The sequence below is a fragment of the Triticum dicoccoides genome, chromosome 7A, assembly GCF_002162155.2.
Source record: "Triticum dicoccoides isolate Atlit2015 ecotype Zavitan chromosome 7A, WEW_v2.0, whole genome shotgun sequence".
In the NCBI taxonomy this organism is placed as follows: Eukaryota; Viridiplantae; Streptophyta; class Magnoliopsida; order Poales; family Poaceae; genus Triticum; species Triticum dicoccoides.
The window spans coordinates 183,112,298-183,130,809 of record NC_041392.1 but is presented as its reverse complement, the minus strand read 5'-3'; positions in this window follow the sequence as shown (position 1 = coordinate 183,130,809).

Sequence of the window (18,512 nt, the reverse complement as noted above, 5' to 3'; positions counted from 1 at the left end):
ATATAGCATGGAGCAATCAAAAATTATAGATACGTTGGAGACGTATCAATCACATATGTATTTTTCCCATATGAACCTTTTCTTCACCATTATATGCATTGATATGACTTAAGTTTTGGCCAAGCTGGGTTGCCTAGCCCCTATGCTTATGCCCTATGTTCACGTTAGTTCGGCTAGGGCATAAAGGGAGCACCTCTGCGATTGTTACTGCTGGGTCATCCGGATGTGTGCCTCGGACTGGGTGAAGCCGAAAGCTAGCGTTCTTAAGGGAATAATCGGTCGGTGGATTAAAGATGTTTTTGCATTCACCCCATGGGGAACCCCCAGATGTTACGTATACTGTGATTTTTTTCCAATCACAGTTCGGATATGCATTTTCACGCATGCACACCCAGGGAAAGGAACCCTTAATGGAACTATTCTCTCTGGAAGATGTTTCTTACAATCATAATGTAATATAACATAACGAGCCGGATACAACTTGTCTGTTCAAGCAACTATGACCCATACGCCTGGTTTCCACGCACACCCCGGTCTATTTTACCGCTCAGGTATTTGGAAACACTCCGCACCTTTGGGTCCAGAGGTCGAAGCGAAAAGGTCTGCCATGACAATCGTTTTTACAATCCAGCTAGAGCTACATATATCAAGGAAAGTACATAGTCACTTGGACTCAAAATTTTCCTCCTCTATACCGTCCAGCAAGCTGTCTAACTTACAATCTTGCTGGGAATATTTGGCGGCTACTTCTACTTGGTCATATACCAAACTAACAGGAACTTCTTTTCCATCTGACCCTAGAGGTCCGACCCGAGCCATATGATTCGGATCAAGCTTGGTATACCGTGTTTTCACCATGGCCCAGGCCTCTTGTGCACCTTCTCGGCAGGCCAATATCTTCCACAATCTAAAGCGTCGCCGCACTCCCTTGAATAGTTGTATAAGCTCCTCCATCTTTCTCGGAGGGGAGGTAGATGGCCATAAGGCCTTGGCCACACTTCACATCGCCTGCCGAGCCTGCTCGTGCACTTGAGACAGCTCTTGTAGCAGATCGCTAGAGGATCCGAACATCTCCTCTTCGGGACGACTGGTCAGCATACCTGCAAATATAACTCTATTAGTCCCCTCTATCTCTGAATTATTCGAAGGCAAGTTCGACCACATACTGAATATGCCGCCCCGCAGCCTTTTATTCTCCTTTATGGAGTTCGCCAGCTGGGCCCGTACATCTTTCAGTTCCTCGCCCAGTTGGGTATTGGAATCCTGGAGCTTGTTTTTCTCCATCACGACTTCTGTTAGCACACGCTCACCCGCGGCTAGCAGTTTTTTGGCTTCTCGTTCTCCGCCTTGAGCAGCATTCAGTTGCTCTTGCAGTTGATCTAATGATCCTATTAAGAGGTGAGCAACCGTGTTACCATTATTGGTATACCACTATGTTTTGTCGCTGGAGGGGAACATTACCAGGAGACGCCTTCTTGGATTTCTCCAGTTCGGCATTGGCAGCAGTTAGCTGGGTCCAATACTTTTCTAGCGCCTGAGTTAGCAGGCTGTTCTTCTCTGTAAGCACCTGGTTATACAATGATCCTTAAATCAGTTGTATCAACTGCTTTAAGTCTCGGGGGCTACTGGTGTATGATTATTAAGTCAACACTTACCCGCATACCTTTCAGATGCTGGTCCGTGGCTCTGGCAAGACCATCCCGAGCAGGTTGGATGTATGCATCGGTCGAGCTGAAGGCATCAAGTGCCTCCTTTGAAAAGCCCGGGGCATGAAGCGTGGCCCTCCGACGACGATGATTCATGGCGCACTCCACCTTAGAGTTCGTGACGAACATATCGTCCGAACCCTCTGTGGAACGATAGTTCGGTGCCACTCCCGTGTCAGCCCCAGTCCTCAGGGCAGGGTTCGGAACCCGACTAGTAGATGCGCGTCCGGCGGATACTTTTCCTAATAGAATGCGGCGAGTGGCGTCGCGATTTGATGTGGCAATCAGAGGATGTATTCCTCAAGGGAAAGCTTTACCTCTTTGGTGAGGGTTCTGCCGTATTGTCATTTTCCTTCCTCTTCGAAGATGTGCTCGGCATGGGCACCGCTCTCCTCGGAGATGATTCTGGCACATGGTACGTCTCCAATGTATCTATAATTTTTTATTGTTCCATGATATTATATTATCTGTTTTGGATGTTTATGGGCTTTATTATACACTTTTATATTATTTTTGGGACTAACCTACTAACCGGAGGCCCAGCCCAAATTGTTGTTTTCTTGCCTATTTCAGTGTTTCGAAGAAAAGGAATATCAAACGGAGTCCAAACGGAATGAAACCTTCGGGAGAGTTATTTTTGGAACGGAAGCAATCCAGGAGACATGGAGTAGATGTCAGGGAAGCTTCGAGGTGGCCACGAGGCAGGGAGGCGCGCCTGCCCCCTGGGCGCGCCCCCACCCTCGTGGGCCCCTCGTGGCTCCCCTCACCGACTTCTTTCGCCTATATATATATCAGTATACCCTAAAAACATCGGGGAACACAATAGATCAGGAGTTCCGCCGCCAGAAGCCTCTGTAGCCATCGAAAACCAATCTAGAACCGTTCCGGCACCCTGTCGGAGGGGGAATCCCTCTCCGGCGGCCATCTTCAGCATCCCGACGCTCTCCATGACGAGGAGGGAGTAGTTCACCCTCGGGGCTGAGGGTATGTACCAGTAGTTATGTGTTTGATCTCTCTCTCTCTTGTCTTCTTGAGTCGGCACAATCTTGATGTATCGCGAGCTTTGCTATTATATTTGGATCTTATGATGTTTCTCCCCCTCTACTCTCTTGTGATGAATTGAGTTTTCCCTTTGAAGTTATCTTATCGGATTGAGTCTTTAAGGATTTGAGAACACTTGATGTATGTCTTGCACGTGCTTATCTGTGGTGACAATGGGATATCATGTGATCCACTTGATGTATTTTTTTGGTGATCAACTTGCAAGTTTCGTGACCTTGTGAACTTATGCATAGGGGTTGGCACACGTTTTCGTTTTGACTCTCCGGTAGAAAATTTGGGGCACTCTTTGAAGTTCTTTGTGTTGGTTGAATAGATGAATCCGAGATTGTGTGATGCATATCGTATAATCATACCCACGGATACTTGAGGTGACATTGGAGTATCTAGGTGACATTAGGGTTTTGGTTGATTTGTGTCTTAAGGTGTTATTCTAGTACGAACTCTTGAATAGATCGATCAGAAAGAATAACTTTGAGGTGGTTTCGTACCCTACCATAATCTCTTCGTTTGTTCTCCGCTATCAGTGACTTTGGAGTGACTCTTTGTTGCATGTTGAGGGATAGTTATATGATCCAATTATGTTATTATTGTTGAGAGAACTTGCACTAGTGAAAGTATGAACCCTAGGCCTTGTTTCCTAGCATTGCAATACCGTTTGTGCTCACTTTTATCATTAGTTACCTTGTTGTTTATATATTTTTTTAGATTACAAAAACCTTTATCTACTATCCATATTGCACTAGTATCACCATCTCTTCGCCGAACTAGTGCACCTATACAATTTACCATTGTATTGGGTGTGTTTGGGACACAAGAGACTCTTTGTTATTTGGTTGCAGGGTTGTTTGAGAGAGACCATCTTCATCCTACGCCTCCCACGGATTGATAAACCTTAGGTCATCCACCTGAGGGAAATTTTCTACTGTCCTACAAACCTCTGCACTTGGAGGCCCAACAACGTCTACAAGAAGAAGGTTGTGTACTAGACATCAAGCTCTTTTCTGGCGCCGTTGCCGAGGAGGTGAGTGCTTGAAGGTATATCTTTAGATCTTGCAATCGAATCTTCTAGTTTCTTGTTTTATCACTAGTTTAGTTTATAAAAGAAAATTACAAAAAAATGAAATTGAGTTTGCCTCATATGCTTCATCTTTTTAATATCTTTCATGAGAATGATGGAAAGGAAAATTGTGCTCAAGTGCTAGAAGAAGAAGTCTCTAAAATGTTTGGCACTAAATCTTTGAATGATGAGCATGATTGCAATGTTGTTAGTATGAACTCCTTGAATATCCATAGTACTAATGATGATTGCACTAGTCATGATGAAAATGTCTCTTATAAGCATGCCAACTTTTATGGAGTGCATAGAGTTTGCAAGTACACACCAAATAGGGAAGATAGATTTTGCAAGAGGCATAAGTATTTACAAACCAAATGGTTGCAATAGAGGCTAGACGTTTGTGCTGAAAATTTAAAATTTCTTCGCCATAATTGTGAACTTTGCAATGAACATGGTCACTTAAATCTCAAATGCAAATTGTTTCATGATCGTATCGTGTACAAAAATTGTGATGATTTGATTTCCCTTGCACATCATAATGAACTTAGTTTGCTTTTGGGTTATGAAGAAATGAAACGTATAACTAAGCATATTCCAGAATATAACCTTGAGAAATTCCTCGATATTGATCTAGAAGAATTTTTATGTATTGTGCGGTGAATTGCATTGAAAATCCTTATATTGCCAATTACATAAAGACAAGAAAACAAATAGAAGATGAAGAGAATACTAATTAAAGGGAGGAGACTTCCCAATATTCTCCTATTATTTCTTATGATGAATCAGGTAACGAGGAGGAGCCTCCTATTCAACCAATCTCAATAATAAGAAGCTCCAAAAAGAGGGTTAAACCCATACTTAATGTGAAGAAGAAAAAGAAAAGACAGAGAAGTAAAGGTAAATAGGTATCCCTCCCAAATGATGTTGCTCCTATTACTCATCATAATGATGATAATTGTTACACTATTGGTGCTATCCATGCTATCAATGATGAGAGTGATTATGCTTATGATATGAAAAGGCCCAAGCTTGGGGATGTTATGTTTGATGAGAATGACATGTTTGAAAATGTATTTGCTGCAATTAGTGTTTGTCCCAAGCTTGGGGTGCTATGATTAATGAAGATGATATTTCTAGTCTCCCAAGCTTTGATGAGCAAATTTATTATGATGATAGCATGCCTCCTATTTATGATGGTTATATTGATGAAAGTGGGTTTGGAAGAGTGTCAACTTTAGGAAGTAATGATCCCACTATTTTGGAGGATGTTGAATCTTATTTTGACAATTATGAAAGTGGATTTGGAGAGGTCGTGACTTTATTTAGTAATGATTCCACTATCTTGGAAGAGGTTTCAATTGATTATGATGAGAACAAAGTTACTACTTATGATGATTATTGTGATGACACGTATGCTATAAAAAGTAGTGATGATTATATTAAAACTTGTCATAATTATGATTACCCTTTTCCTGAATATTACTCCTTTAATGTGGAAACAATTTGTAGTATTCGAGTTTCTTATGATACTCCCACTATTCCGAATGAGAAGAATTTTGCCTATGTGGAGAGTAGTAAATTTTCTATGCTTGTAGATCATGAAAAGAATGCTTTATGTGATGGTTATATTGTTGAATTCATTCATGATTCTACTGAAAATTATTATTAGGGAGGAATATATGCTTGTAGGAATTGCAATAATATCAAGTTTCCTCTCTACATGTTGAAAATTTTGAAGCTATGCTTGTTTTGCCTTCCTGTGCTAGTTGATTAGTGTTCCCATGAGTTGTTTGCTCAAAAAATACCTATGAATAGGAAGTGGGTTAGACTTAAATGTGCTAGTCATATTCTTCATGATGCTCTCTTTATGTTTCAATTCTTATCTTTTATGTGAGCATCACTGAAATCATCATGCCTAGCTAGGGGCATTAAACGTTAGCGCTTGTTGGGAGGCAACCCAATTTTATTTTTGTTCCTTGCCTTTTGCTCCTGTTTAGCAATAAATAATTTATCTAGCCTCTGTTTTGGTTGTGTTTTTTGTGTTTAACTGGTGTTTGTGCCAAGTAGAACTGTTTGGAAGACTTGGGGAAAGTCTTTTTGATCTTGCTGTAAAAGACAGAAACTTTAGCGCTCACGAGAATTGCTGCCAGTTTTTACTGAAGAGTGATATTTAGTTAATTATTTTTACAGATGATTAATAGATAAATTCCTCACATCCAGCAATTTATTTTAGAATTTTTGGGGTTCCAGAAGTATTAGAAACCTACAGATTACTACAGACTGTTCTGTTTTTGACAGATTCTGTTTTTCATGTGTTGTGTGCTTATTTTCATGAATCTATGGCTAGTGATAGAGTTTATGAACCATAGAAAAGTTGGAATACAGTAGGTTTAACACCAATATAAATAAAAAATGATTTCATTACAGTAACTTGAAGTGGTGGTTTGTTTTCTTTTACTAACGGAGCTCACGAAGATTTTCTTTTAAGTTTTGTGTTGTGAAGTTTTCAAGTTTTGGGTAAAGATTTGATGGATTATGGAACAAGGAGTGGCAATAGCCTAAAATCTTGGGTATTCCCAAGGCACCCCAAGGTAAAATCCAAGGACAACCAAAATCCTAAGCTTGGGGATGCCCTGGAAGGCATCCCCTCTTTCGTCTTCGTCCATCGGTAACTTTACTTGGAGCTATATTTTTATTTGCCACATGATATGTGTTTTGCTTGGAGCGTATTGTATGATTTGAGTCTTTGATTTTTAGTTTACCACAATCATCCTTGTTGTGCACACATTTTGGGAGAGACACACATGAATTGGAATTTATTAGAATACTCTATGTGCTTCACTTATATCTTTTGAGTTGGATAATGTTTGCTCTAGTGCTTCGCTTATATCTTTTAGAGCACGGCGGTGGTTCTATTTTATAGAAATAATTGATCTCTCATGCTTAACTTATATCATTTAAGAGTCCTTTGGAACAGCATGGTAATTCTCTTTGGTTATAAATTTTAAATGCTAAGAGAAGTTGGATGCTTGATAGATTGTTTTGAGATATAAAGGTGGTAATATTAGACGTGTGCTAGTTGAGTAATTGTGAAATTGATGAATACTTGTGTTGAAGTTGGCAAGTCCCATAGTGCACGTATGGTAAACGTTATGTGACAAATTTGAAGCATGGGGTGTTCTTTGATTGCTTTCCTTATGAGTGGCGGTCAGGGACGAGCGATGGTATTTTCCTACCAATATATCCCCCTAGGAGCATGTGCGTAGTGCTTGGTTTTGATGACTTGTAGATTTTTGCAATAAGTATGTGAGTTCTTTATGACTAATGTTGAGTCCATGGATTATACGCACTTTTCTTCCTCCCACCATTGCTAGCCTCTTCGGTACTGTGCATTGCCCTTTCTCACCTTGAGAGTTGGTGCAAACTTCGCTGGTGCATCCAAATCCCGTATTATGATACGCTCTATCACACATAAGCCTCCTTATCTCTTGCTCAAAACAGCCACCATACCTACCTATTATGGCATTTCCATAGCCATTCCGAGATATATTGCCATGCAACTTTCCACTGTTCCATTTGTTATGACACATTTCATCATTGTCATATCGCCATGCATGATCATGTAGTTGACATCGTATTTGTGGCAAAGCCATCGCTCATAATTTTTTCATACATGTCACTCTTGATTCATTACATATCCCGGTACACCGCCGGAGGCATTCACATAGAGTCATATTTAAGTAAAAAAGAAGTGTGATGATCATCATTATTAGAGCATTGTCCCAGTGAGGAAAGGATGATGGAGAATATGATTCCCCCACAAGTCGGGATGAGACTCTGGACAAAAAAAGAGGCCAAAAAAGAAAAAAGAAGAAAGAAGGCCCAAATAAATAAATAAATAAATGAGAGAGAAAGAGAGAAGGGACAATGTTACTATCCTTTTTCCACACTTGTTCTTCGAAGTAGCAACATGATCTTCATGATAGAGAGTCTCCTATGTTGTCACTTTCATAAACTAGTGGGAATTTTACATTATAGAACTTGGCTTGTATATTCCAATGATGGGCTTCCTCAAATTGCCCTAGGTCTTCGTGAGCAAGCGAGTTGGATGCACACCCACATAGTTTCTTTGATGAGCTTTCATATATTTATAGCTCTAGTGCATCCGTTGCATGGCAATCCCTACTCCTTGCATTGACATCAATCGGTGGGCATCTCTATAGCCCATTGATTAGCTGCGTCAATGTGAGACTTTCTCCCTTTTTGTCTTCTCACACGGCCTCAATCATCATATTCTATTCCACCCATAGTGCTATGTCCATGGCTCGCGCTCATATATTGCATAAAAGTTGAAAGAGTTTGAAAAGGCTAAGTATGAAACAATTGCTTGGCTTGTCATCGGAGTTGTGCATGATGAGAGCATTTTGTGTGACAAAAATGAAGCATGGCCAAACTATATGACTTTGTAGGGATAAGTTTTCTTTGGCTATGGTATTTTGATAAGACATAATTGCTTGATTAGCATACTTGGAGTATTACTAATTTTATGTCCACAATAAACTTTTATCTTGAATCTTTCGGATCTGAACATTCATGCCACAATAGATAAAAATACATTGAAGAATATTCTAGAAAGCATTCCACATCAAAAATTCTGTTTTTATCATTTACCTACTCGAGGACGAGCAGGAATTAAGCTTGGGGATGTTGATACGTCTCCAAAGTATCTATAATTTTTGATTGTTCCATGCTATTATATTATCTATTTTGGATGTTTATGGGCTTTATTATACACTTTTATATTATTTTTGGGACTAACCTATTAACTGGAGGCCCATCCCAAATTGTTGTTTTCTTGCCTATTTCAGTGTTTCAAAGAAAAGGAATATCAAACGGAGTTCAAACGGAATGAAACCTTCGGGAGAGTTATTTTTGGAACGGAAGTAATCCAGGAGACTTGGAGTAGACGTCACGGAAGCTTCGAGGTGGCCATGAGGCAGGGAGGCACGCCTACCCCCCCTAGGCGTGCCCCCCACCCTCGTGGGCCCCTCGTGGCTCCCCTGACTGACTTCTTTCACCTATATATATCAATATACCCTAAAAACATCGGGGAACACAATAGATCAGGAGTTCCGCCGCCAGAAGCCTCCGTAGCCATCAAAAACCAATCTAGAACCGTTTCGGCACCCTGTCGGAGGGGGAATCCCTCTCCGGTGGCCATCTTCAGCATCCCGACGCTCTCCATGACGAGGAGGGAGTAGTTCACCCTCGGGGCTGAGGGTATGTACCAGTAGTTATGTGTTTGATCTCTCTCTCTATTGTCTTCTTGAGTCGGCACGATCTTGATGTATCGCGAGCTTTGCTATTATATTTGGATCTTATGATGTTTCTCCCCCTCTACTCTCTTGTGATGAATTGAGTTTTCCCTTTGAAGTTATCTTATCGGATTGAGTCTTTAAGGATTTGAGAACACTTGATGTATGTCTTGCACGTGCTTATCTGTGGTGACAATGGGATATCATGTGATCCACTTGATGTATTTTTTGGTGATCAACTTGCAAGTTTCGTGACCTTGTGAACTTATGCATAGGGGTTGGCACATGTTTTCGTTTTGACTCTCCGGTAGAAAATTTGGGGCACTCTTTGAAGTTCTTTGTGTTGGTTGAATAGATGAATCCGAGATTGTGTGATGCATATCGTATAATCATACCCACGGATACTTGAGGTGACATTGGAGTATCTAGGTGACATTAGGGTTTTGGTTGATTTGTGTCTTAAGGTGTTATTCTAGTACGGACTCTAGGGCTGTTTGTGGAACCCCAAAAATTATAAAATAAATTTCTGGACGTGGGGAATTTATCTATTAATCATCTGAAAAAAGAATTAACTAAATAGCACTTTCCAAATAAAATTGGCAGCAGTTCTCGTGAGCGCTAAAGTTTCTGTTTTTTTACAGCAAGATATCAAGACTTTCCCCAAGTCTTCCCAACGGTTCTACTTGGCACAAACACTAATTAAACACAAAAAACTCAATCAAAACAGAGGCTAGGTAAATTATTTATTACTAAACAGGAGCAAAAAGCAATAAATAAAAATAAAATTGGGTTGCCTCCCAACAAGCGCTATCGTTTAACGCCCCTTGCTAGGCATAAAAAGCAAGGATAGATCTAGGTATTGCCATATTTGGTAGCCAATCCATAAGTGGCTCTCATAATATATTCATAAGGTAATTTAATTTTATTTCTAGGGAAGTGCTCCATGCATTTCCTTAATGGAAATTGGAATCTAATATTTCCTTCCTTCATATCAATAATTGCACCAATCGTTCTAAGGAAAGGTCTTCCAAGAATAATAGGACATGAAGGATTGCAATCTATGTCAAGAACGATAAAATCTACGGGCACATAATTCCTATTTGCAACAATAAGAACATAATTAATTATTCCCATAGATTTCTTAATAGTGGAATCCGCAAGATGCAAGTTTAGAGAGCAATCATCAAAATCACGGAAACCTAACAAATCACACAAAGTCTTTGGAATCGTGGAAACACTAGCACCCAAATCACACAAAGCATAGCATTCATGATCTTTAATTCTAATTTTAATAGTTGGTTCCCACTCATCATAAAGTTTTCTAGGGATAGAAACTTACAACTCAAGTTTTTCTTCATAAGATTGCATCAAGGCATCAACAATATGTTTAGTAAACGCTTTATTTTGACTATAAGCATGAGGAGAATTTAGCACAGATTGCAACAAGGAAATACAATCAATCAAAGAGCAATTTTCATAATTAAATTCCTTGAAATCCAAAATAGTGGGTTTAGCAACATCTAGGGTTTTAATTTCTTTAATCTCACTTTTATCAAATTTAGCATCAAGATCTAAAAACTCCGAATTTTTGGAATGCCTTCTAGGTAAAGGTGGATCATATTCAGTCCCATCATTATCAAGATTCATATTGCAAAACAAAGACTTAATAGGGGACACATCAATAACTTTTAGATCTTCATCTTTATTTTCATAAAAATCCGGTTTAGCGGCCATCCTATTAACTAAGGTAGCCTGCTTATCCAAAATTTCAGCAGTCAATTTCTCAAGACGAACAATTTGGGATCTTAAACCATCAAATTCTTTAGACATATCATCGAGCTCTTTATTCATAAAACTCATAAAACTTTTTTGTTCCCTAAGCTCGTTTCTGAAGAAATTATTATGCTCAAATTGCAAAACCATAAAACTCCTGACATTGCTTTCAATCTCTTCTAACCTTTTAAGGTGAAGATCACCAAATCTAGGTAGAGCCATTGTGACAAACAAGCAAACTAACACACAAGCAGACAAGAAATGGGCAAAAAGAGGCAAATGGAGAAAGAGAGGGAGGATAGAGAGAGAGAGAGAGAGAGGGCGAATAAAACGGCAAGGGTGAAGTGGGGGAGAGGAAAACGAGAGGCAAATGGCAAATAATGTAATGCGGGAGATAAGGGTATGTGATGGGTGCTTGGTATGTTGACTTCTGCATAGACTCCCCGGCAACGGCGCCAGAAATCTTCTTGCTACCTCTTGAGCACTGCGTTGGATTTCCTTGAAGAGGAAAGGATGATGTAGCAAAGTAGCGTAAGTATTTCCCTCAGTTTTTGAGAACCAAGGTATCAATCCAGTAGGAGGCTACACGCGAGTCCCTCGTACCTGCACAAAACAAATAACTCCTCGCAACCAACGCAGTAAGGGGTTGTCAATCCCTTCACGGTCACTTACGAGAGTGAGATCTGATAGATATGATAGAATAATATTTTTGGTATTTTTGTGATAAAGATGCAAAGTAAAATAAAAGCAAAGTAAAAAGCAAAGGAAATAACTAAGTATTGGAAGATTAATATGATGAAGATAGACCCGGGGGCCATAGGTTTCACTAGTGGCTTCTCTCAAGAGCATAAGTATTTTACGGTGGGTGAACGAATTAATGTTGAGCAATTGACAGAATTGAGCATAGTTATGAGAATATCTAGGTATGATCATGTATATAGGCATCACGTCCGAGACAAGTAGACCGACTCCTGCCTGCATCTACTACTATTACTCCACTCATCGACCGCTATCCAGCATGCATTTAGAGTATTAAGTTCATGAAAACAGAGTAACGCCTTAAGCAAGATGACATGATGTAGAGGGAAAAATTCATGTAATATGATAAAAAACCCATCTTGTTATCCTCGATGGCAACAATACAATACGTGCCTTGCTGCCCCTACTGTCATTGGGAAAGGACACCGGAACCCAAAGCTAAGCACTTCTCCCATTGCAAGAAAGATCAATCTAGTAGGCCAAACCAAACTGATAATTTGAAGAGACTTGCAAAGATAACCAATCATACATAAAAGAATTCAGAGAAGATTCAAATATTGTTCATAGATAATCTTGATCATAAACCCACAATTCATCGGTCTCAACAAACACACCGCAAAAAGAAGATTACATCGAATAGATCTCCACAAGAGAGGGGGAGAACTTTGTATTGAGATCCAAAAAGAGAGAAGAAGCCATCTAGCTAATAACTATGAACCCGAAGGTCTAAGGTAAACTACTCACACTTCATCGGAGAGGCTATGGTGTTGATGTAGAAGCCCTCCGTGATGGATGCCCCCTCCGGCGGAGCTCCGGAACAAGCCCAAGATGGGATCTTGTGGATACAGAAAGTTGCAGCGGTGGAATTAGGTTTTTGGCTCCATATCTGATCGGTTGGGGGTACGTAGGTATATATAGGAAGAAGAAGTACGTCGGTGGAGCAACAGGGGGCCCACGAGGGTGGAGGGCGCGCCTGGGGGGGGGGTAGGCGCGCCCCCTACCTCGTGGCCTCCCTGTTGGTTGCTTGACGTAGGGTCCAAGTCTCCTGGATGATGTTCGGTGAGAAAATCACGTTCCGAAGGTTTCATTCCGTTTGGACTCCATTTGATATTCCTTTTCTTCGAAACCCTAAAATAGGCAAAAACAACAATTCCGGGTTGGGCCTCCGGTTAATAGGTTAGTCCCAAAAATAATATAGAAGTGGATAATAAAGCCCAATAATGTCCAAAACAGTAGATAATATAGCATGGAGCAATCAAAAATTATAGATACGTTGGAGACGTATCAGGCCACCAGCCCATGATCCTCCCCCCCCCCTCGACTAAAGTCATCACAGTGACAATCACCTCCAAGCACCCATCCAGAGAGCCATCTGCCTCTGCAAAGTCCAGGGGAGGGAGCGTGCGTTCTAGCACATCCTCAGACTCCACCCAATTGCTCCACAACCTAGAGGATCAGAAGCTATCTCAAAAGAACCAAATCTCAGAGTGCTCATAGGCATCGTAGCTGAATGTGCAGCCCCATTCCCGGGCGTCCGTGAGGCAGAACCCGGGTCGTTGGACAACTCACGCCCAACATCCTCCCCTCGCGCTTCCGTATTACCTGATCCATCATCCTTATCATGCATATCCATGTAAGTCCCTGCCAGAGCCTCAGCAAAAAGATCGGTGTCCTCAAACTCAATCTCAAGGTTGTATATCTGGCCCCTATGTGTCCACTTAACCACGTCAGGCACAAACTCGATGTCTAGGACACTCACCAGTAGTCGGGCCACCCTGTTAGCTCGGGTAAAGGCCATGTCCACCCTCTCGGTTTTGCCGACCAATATCCCCAAGCTAGCAGCGACCCGAGCATCCTGAAGCGGCTTCGATGGAGCCCCCGAGAATCGCAACCAGGCCTGAGTAAGAGGCTTGCCCTATTGCTCTACCTTCTTCCACTCATGAAACTCAAGGATGCACTCTGTGCCAGGTACTCTGCACAACCCAAAACTCAGAAGACGCTCCAAGTCCTCTATTGTAGGGAAGTCAACCTTATACATATTGGCCTCGAGTCGAATAAGCTCTCACTGAACATTACTTGGAGCTAACTCACTAAGCCTCTGCATAATCTGAGCCTTAGACACATCACCTTTCATGACTTTGACAATCCCCGTGGTCATGCTCTGGGGCTCCTCTGGGATCTCCCTCGCACTAGGAGACTCAAAAAACATCAACTCGGCACAATAAACTCCATAAATGGCAATACTCGGCATCTGATCACGCAGTATCGTGCACTCCCCCTTGTCATGCGCTAGCTTGAGGCAGGTATCACATAACTCAGTCACACATTCAACTATAAAGTGGCCCCTCTCACCACAACGATAACACATCATCTTCTCCTTTTTACGAGCCCACTTGGAAGCTTTAGCAACATCTGTCTTGTCGGCAGCACATCACCCGTCACCAAGGGCTCGGTCTCAGCCTCTCAGGCACCTCAGCATTAGCCAGTGCCGTCACCACATCCATAACCTGACCGGACAATTTCGGCGTATGTCTGGAAGCAGCCACCTCCGAGGATGGCGTCGGCTCCACCACGGCATGCGGTGGAGGTTGGCGGTAACGGTTCCTACCACCGCGACCACCACGATGACCTCGGTAGCCACCTCTCTGCCGGTAATCTGGGCCAGATGCCCCCTCAATAAAGCCTCTCGGGGGCCGTAAAAAGGTATTTCTGTTGTTCCATCACTCTATGATGCATAGCCACGCCCGCCGCCCGCCGCCGACGAGCCACGATGTTGGCCATCACCATAAGCATTGTAACCATCGTCACCCCATTGTCCCCGAGATGGTCCATTACCACCGCGGTTAACTGGGAAACGAGCATGTCCCGCTCCTCCATCGCCCACATGCTCAGGTTGAGGCGGTGGTGCGTGCGTCTGCACCGGCCCAGCCCGTTTTTGCGGCGGCCTGGCAACGAAGTGGGGCGGTGGCGCAGTCCACGGCTGCTGCTCATGCGCCAGCGTCTGTTTGTGAGGCGCCACCACGGCTGCCCCGGGCAGGGGCGGCCTAGCCCTTGCGCATTGCCACACCCCACAACGGCAAGCGCGGGCGCCGGTATGGTCGGCCCAGACACCGGCGGCCTAGGCCCCAGCGAACCACAGCCGCGACCCGCAGCGGCCGGCAGGTCCCAGCGGCCACCTGACGCTTCGGACCCAGCGGAGCACCACCACCACGCCCGGCCGGCACAGTCTCGGCGGCCACCGAAGGCTTCAGACCCGGCGGAGCACCACCACCACGCCCCACCATGGCCGCAAGGGGAGGAATACAAGCCGCACGCCCAGGACCGCACAGGGAAGCCCGACACCACACAGCGTCATCGAACCCTAGGAGGCGGCAAAGACGAGCACTGTGATTGAGGATCGAGCAAAAACATGCACGGTCCGGTGCTCTCAATAGAGGTGGAGTCCAGTTTAGCCTGGGCCTCATACCCAGCTAACCCCGGCCCACTCTGTTTCGCCAATTGCTGGGCCGAAAACCCATCAGCAGGCCGGCCCGCAGTCGCCGCATCCACATCGGTGAAGGAAATATGCCCTAGAGGCAATAATAAAGTTATTATTTATTTCCTTATTTCATGATAAATGTTTATTATTCATGCTAGAATTGTATTAACCGGAAACATAATACATGTGTGAATACATAGACAAACATAGTGCCACTTGTATGCCTCTACTTGACTAGCTCATTGATCAAAGATGGTTAAGTTTCCTAGCCATGGACATGAGTTGTTATTTGATCAATGGGATCACATCATTAGGAGAATGATGTGATTGACTTGACCCATTTCGTTAGCTTAGCACTTGATCGTTTAAGTTTACTGCTATTGCTTTCTTCATGACTTATACATGTTCCTGTGACTATGAGATTATGCAACTCCCGAATACCGGAGGAACACTTTGTGTGCTACCAAACGTCACAACGTAACTGGGTGATTATAAAGGTGCTCTACAGGTGTCTCCGATGGTGTTCGTGGAGTTGACATAGATCAAGAAAAGGATTTGTCACTCTGATTGTCGGAGAGGTATCTCTGGGCCCTCTCGGTAATGCACATCACTATAAGCCTTGCAAGCAATGTGACTAATGAGTTAGTTGCGGGATGTTGCATTATATAATGAGTAAAGAGACTTGCCGGTAACGAGATTGAGCTAGGTATTAGGATACCGATGATCGAATCTCGGGCAAGTAATATACCGATGACAAAGGGAACAACGTATATTGTTATGCGGTTTGACCGATAAAGATCTTCGTAGAATATATAGGAACCAATATGAGCATCCAGGTTCCGCTATTGGTTATTGATTGGAGACATGTCTCGGTCATGTCTACAAAGTTCTCGAACCCGTAGGGTCCGCACGCTTAAAGTTCCGTGACGATCGGTATTATGAGTTTATATGTTTTGATGTACCAAATGTAGTTCGGAGTCCCGGATATGATCACGGACATGACGAGGAGTCTCGAAATGGTCGAGACATAAAAATTGATATATTGAAAGCCTACATTTGGACATCGGAAGAGTTCCGGGTGAAATCGGGATTTTACCGGAGTGCCGGAGGGGTTACCGGAACCCCCCGGGGATTATGGGCCTTATTGGGCCCTAGTGGAGAGAGAGAGGGGTCGGTCAGGGCAGGCCGCGCGCCCCCTCCCCCTCTGGTCTGAATTGGACTAGGAGAGTGGGGGGCGCCCCCCTTTCCTTCTCCTTCTCCCCTTCCTTTCCCCCTGGCGCGTCCTCTAGGGCCGGCCGACCTCCCCCTTGCTCCTTTATATACGGGGGCAGGGGGCACCTCTAGACACACAAGATGATCATTGATCTCTCCCAGCCGTGTGCGGTGCCCCCCTCCACCATAATCCACCTCGGTCATACTATAGCGGTGCTTAGGCGAAGCCCTGCAACGGTAGCTTCATCAACATGGTCACCACACCGTCGTGCTGATGAAACTCTCCCCCGAGCTCTATTGGATCACGAGTTCACGGGACGTCACCGAGCTGAACGTGTGCTGAACGCGGAGGTGTCGTACGTTCAGTAATGAGGATCGGTCGATCGTGAAGACGTACGACTACATCAAACGCTTCCGCTTAACGGTCTACGAGGGTACGTGGACGACACTCTCCCCTCTCATTACTATGCATCACCATGATCTTGCGTGTGCGTAGGATTTTTTATTTAAATTACTACATAACCCAACAATCGGGCCCAACAGAGCCCAGCAAAAAATTCAAACGCTGGATCCGCGCTTCGCGGATCTCAGCCGACCGGCCGGCCGCCGGCACCGCCGCCACTGGCTTTTTCTTCTTCTTTCTCTGAACCATCTTCCAAGCTCCCGCCTCGAAAAAATCTGACAAGGTAGGTTTCGGAAGACTCACCTTGGGTAGAGGACCGCGCCGAGGCCGGATCGCCGATGCCGCCGTACGACGATGGACGACTCGCCGGACTATCTCAACGTTATCCTCCTCCTTCAGTCTCGGCCTAGCCGGATCATCATGGGGGATCGCCAAGTCGACGAGCAACGCCACCTCGTTCTCGGAGTATCCAACCCTGAACGCCTCACAGATCGCGTCCGACGGCGTCGAAGAACTCGCTGGCGGCTCCTCGCCATCCGAGTCGCCGTCTGAGTCGTCCATGTCTCCGGCGCCGTCCCACAATGCCCAGAACCGCCCCCAACCCGCCGTTCCCCGGCGAATGAGGCCACCTGTGGCCGTCGCCCGTAGAGTCGCCCCACTCATGTCCCGTACAGGCAAGGGATGTGGCTCGACTTTATTTACAAAGAAGTTAGGGGAAAAGATCAAAATGAGAGGCTTGGCGAAATCGATGCAACTACGAATATAAGTGAACTCCAGTTGACTTTCTCGTGTCAAACACCTAGAAACAAAATTAGTTAGCAAAATAACATGACGGTAATATGTAAAGACCAAAAAATTTGTCCAATACATAATTTTGTCAATCAAAAGAATCGTGTCCACTTATAAGGCACTAATAATTCCTTTGTAGACAATATTTGTAGGAACAGCATGATCACCATCTACCACGATTTTCAAATCTTTCCGAGATGTCACTCGTGACACAGCCACATATGACTGTCCATGAGAAAACACGGGGTTTGGCAAATGTAATGAAGCGGATTTGAGCAGTAATTTCATCCTTGCATAAGTATGTATTGACATCTTTAAGCAGCGAATCGTCTATCCGTCAAACCCTAGAATATGCACATAAAACATCAATCATAGGAACCGACCATTCTTAACGAATCAGACTTGCAGTACACAAATGAGCAATAAAACCTCGTTTGGTTGCTAACATAGAAACACCGAGAAGCAAAAAGGAATAGCTAGATCGAGTTATATGAATAAACCGGCTCAAAGCCAATACAATGAAATTTCTCTCACCAAACGAGGTAAAAGAAGAAATATATGTTAGATAGAATAAACAATTTTCCCGCCTTCTCCCCATTCTCCCCAAAAGAAGCCAATGGACAAAGCCTGCTTGGCGAACATTGGGGGTGAGGTGACCCCCGCGTGGCTCGTTGTGGCGGCCCTAGACGGTGTGAGATGACTCGACAATGGTGACATGTTATTTTCGAAATATGCCCTAAAAACAATAGTAACATTGTTATTATTCCTTTTTCATGTTTAATACATCTATGACGTATTTATAATTTTTGTTAAGTTCATATTATATTTACATCAATTATACATGTTTTGACATAATTTTATATTATTTTGAATTTTTTATTGGACTAACATATTAATCTAGGGCCAAAGGCATGCTGCTATCTTTCAGTGTTTTTGACTATTTCAGAAATAGATACTT